The sequence below is a fragment of the Octodon degus genome, unplaced genomic scaffold, assembly GCF_000260255.1.
Source record: "Octodon degus isolate 3935 unplaced genomic scaffold, OctDeg1.0 scaffold00233, whole genome shotgun sequence".
Classification (NCBI taxonomy): Eukaryota; Metazoa; Chordata; class Mammalia; order Rodentia; family Octodontidae; genus Octodon; species Octodon degus.
The window spans coordinates 664,170-668,238 of record NW_004524809.1 but is presented as its reverse complement, the minus strand read 5'-3'; the positions used below and the strand labels follow the sequence as shown (position 1 = coordinate 668,238).

General features: G+C 40.6%; 1 pseudogene; it reads left to right on the top strand.

Moving 5' to 3' along the window:
- The first annotated feature begins 1,432 nt into the window (after positions 1 to 1,432).
- Positions 1,433 to 4,069, top strand: part of LOC101575148 — a 3,698-nt pseudogene continuing 1,061 nt past the window's right edge.

The window sequence follows — 4,069 nt, the reverse complement described above, 5'->3', positions numbered from 1 at the left end:
TACTGAATGATTGATAAACATAAAAAATTTTCATAATGAAGCCATACTCCAAACCTGGCTTCAGAACCATCTGGATCCCAGGGCATCACCACCGGAGACCTCAGATTGAGCAAGTCTCTCTAGATAGACTCTACCTCGAAGTCAGGAAATACAGACCCTCCCTGGATACCTCTGTCAGGTAGCCAGTTTGGGAATGACTGCCCTAGGGCAGGCTCAGGAGCTTGAATTTTATCCACTGAATCTTTAAAAACTACCGCTAGTTTCTGCTTGTGTTTCTGTATATTTCCAATAATCATCAGAATTTATTTAGTGTTTTGTTGCTTGCAAAGGACTTTAATGCATTTCCCTCATTTGATCCTTACAAAGTCCTGCACATTATTGTGTTGTTATTATGATATATGTTCTTAACTAAGTCTAAAGTAAAAAAAACAAAAAAAAAAAACAACACTAATCTTTGTTGTAATATTTCCAAACCTGCGCTTATGGATTTAATTTACATTTAATCCCTATAACGGCCCTCATTCAATTATTTTTTCCCTCAAGTCCTTTGCCTAAGGCTCAAGCCCTTTGTTGCTTGCTGTGGGTTTTGCAGCTGATAAGCAGAAAACTGGAATTTGGGGCAGTAAAATAGTTTAGGAGTTAGACTGCAGGATCAATAAACTTGTGTGTACTTCCTGGCTTTCTGAATTACAGAGTGTGTAAACACAAAGTTACCTTTTCCAATGCTCAGTTTCCTCACCTATAAGTGAGTAATAATAAAAGTTCCCCCTTCACAGACTGCTGTACCACTGCTAGGAGACTGCTAAAGCTTCAGAAATGTAAGTTGTTGCTCTTGTTATTATTATTATTAAGTTTACCTCTAAAGTCCATACTTGTCCCATCATTTCAACGTATGTCTATAAAGTAAGTGACAAAGGGCCAGGAAAACAGCTCAGCAGTATGGCATTTGCCCGGCAAGTGCAAGGTCCTGAGTTTGATTCCTGGTATCAAAAGAAAAAAAAAAAGTGTAAAGCAAGAAGTATACAATGTCATTGGTACTTTATTATTTATTAATTGTTAACTCTGATATCCTACATCATTAACTTTCTATTTGTATTACTCATTTTCCAATCATTGGGACAAAATACTTGATACTTGCAAATTAAAGGAAGAGAGGTTACGCAGGGACCAGGGTTCAATCCCCGGAACGCCGTGACGGCTCTTTTCCCAGGGCACGCTGACACAGCCAATAAGACTGGGCATCATGGTGTGCGCTTGTGATCAAAGCACTTGAGAGACTAAACACAGGAGGATCACTACAAGTCTGATCTGCATAGTGAGACCCTGTAGTCCCTGTACTAAATACATTTTTAAAAAAGGAAGAGAGATTGATTTTGGTTTGCAATTTCAGAGGGCTCAGTCCCTGGTCAGCTGGCCCCAAGACACAAACATCATGGTGGAAGTGGCTGGTAGAGAACAGATGTTCATCTCTTAGCAACTGAAACAGGTTTCATGTGTTTGGAGGTGGAACTCTGAAGTCCACTAGACCGTGGGGCTGTTATTCTCATCATTGATGAGTTTCTAGCTGAACGTCCCATTAAGAGATGGGGCCTGGAGCCAGAGAGCTGTTTCTGCCAAAGGCATCCTCCCAGTGACCCACCTCCAGCCAGGCCCCAAACACATGAAGCCTATGGAGACACTTTAGATCTACACTATAACACTAGGCAAAAATCTCATAAATGTACTTGGCTGTTTGTTATAAATTGACAATTAGTACTTTTGAGCTAGCATACACGTAAGGTTTTGTTGAACTTATATATCCCTGATTTTACTTCCACAATTACTTTTATACTTCATTGGTTTATAGGTCTAACCATATAAAAATACCATAGTGCCTTGGTTATTATATCTTTTAGTGAACCTGGAAGTCAGTAATATGTCTTCCAGTCTCTTCTTCATGTTTGTTTAGACCTGTCTAGGTCCTCTTTGTTTCTACATAATTTTTAGATTCAGTGTATGCATTTCCTTTGTTAAAAGACTGCTAGAGTTTTTATTTTGATTTTTCTGTGTCTTCTCAAATCAGTTTGAGAAGAACTGAATCTTTTCATCCATAAACATGGCTTGATTCTTTTTTTAAAAAAATGCATTATTACAGGGTCTACAAGGTCTCGCTACGTAGATCGGTCTCATAGTGATTCTCCTGTTTTCAGTCTCCAAAGTGCTGGGATTACAGGTGAGCACCACCACCAGGCCCAGTCACAATCCCCTCCCCCTGCTCCCTGGGGCAGGGCTTATGTGCTCTGCCTAAGCAGGTGCTTTAGTCCGCTGAGCTATCTGGTCAGCCCAGCTTGGTTCTTTATTCAATTTAGTCTTTCTTAGTTTCTCTTAGGTATCTTTCTAGGTTTCATTCTATGGGCCTTACATACATTTTGTAAACTTTTTCCTGAAAAATATCTAGGAATGTTAGATTTTTACTTTTCAATTGTCCCTTGCTACTATACAGGGATACAATTGATTTGCCTGTATTAACCTAACTTGTAACCTGGCTATTTCACTTAGAAGTGTATGACCATCTCATTTTTCCCCTATTCTCACCAACACTTGGTGTTATTTTTGGTTCATACTCATCCTATGGGTGTGAAGTGGCATCACATTTTGATCCTGATTTTGACTTGCATTTTCCTGATGAATAATGCCCTAAGCTTCTTTTGATGTTCTTACTGACCTTTGTGTGTTCCTCTGGAGAAATGCCTAAATTCAGGGCTTTACACAAGCACTCTGTCACTGAGCTGTACTTCTGGCCCCTCTTTAAGGTATTTTCTTTTATTACTTAGTTCCTTTATATATATGGGGATATGTATTTACTGATTCATGTCTTTATATTTAATATGTACTTTTGTAAATAGCATACAACCTGGATTTTTAAAAATTCAGATAAAAAAATTTCTGTACTTTAAGTAAGATGTTTAGGGCACATACAGTTAATTGTAGGTATAGTTGAGTACAGATCTGTTATCTTGCTACTTACTTTTAAATTATCCTCTCCATTCTCTACTCCTTTTTTCCCCCACTTGTTTCTTACCTTCTTTGGGTTACTATTTTTAGAGTACTATTTCCTACCCTTAGTTGACAGTTTAGCCATTACTCTCTATGCTACTTTTTGTGTTTGTTCTGAATTTGCAGTGTGTATCTTTCTATTATCAGAGCCAAATAATATACCTCTTATACCTAATGTAGGATCTTAAAATAAGACATTTACTGGTTAAAGAAAATGGTGGAATAAAAAACTTAAGGGTCATCCCCTCCACCAAGACAAACTTTAAAGTGAAATGGGGTGTGGTGGGAAGGTCAGAACTATTTATTTTAGAACTCTGGAGCCTGAGCAGACATTGACAGAGCCAAGGAGGCACTTAATAAAGGCTGAGGCTACCAAACCTTGGTACAAGAATGGCCTGTGGGGGACCAGCGAGATAGCGCAGCAAACTAAAGTGCTTAGGCAAGCTTAGGCGAGTGCAGGGACCGCAGTTAGATGCCCGGCACCACATGCCACAGCAGCCCTGTCCCTGCCCATGCAAGCCCCACCCACGGGGCAGGCTGAGCTGGCCAGTGTCCCAGTGAAGTGGTACACACCTGTAATCCCAGCACTGGGGAGGCTAAAAGCAGGAGGATCACTATGAGTCTGAGCTGCATAGTGAGACCCTGTATCAAATACATAAAAAAAGGAAAAAGTGATAATTTAAGAAAGAGAGAGAGTGGCCTGTAGGACCCAGTGGCTGTCCCATTCCTCAGCCCATCCTCTGCTGTGGGACTATGCCTGGATGTCTAGGGTGACAGGCTGGAGCCAGTGTGGGTGGCAAATATCTCATCCTCTAAAATTTGAGAGGTGTGCATTGTCTGGCAGGAGCTACACTCAGTAAGGTGGTGCATTTTGGTTCCTTTGTTGGTTCTCTGCTGGATTGGGCAGACACTTGCCTCTGTTCCAGCCCTTTCAGGCTAGAGTGACATCCTGGCATCTAGTAGAGGACTTAGAGAGACAGAATGCTCTCTCTCTCTCTCTCTCTCTCTCTCTCTCTCTCTCTCTCTCTCTCTC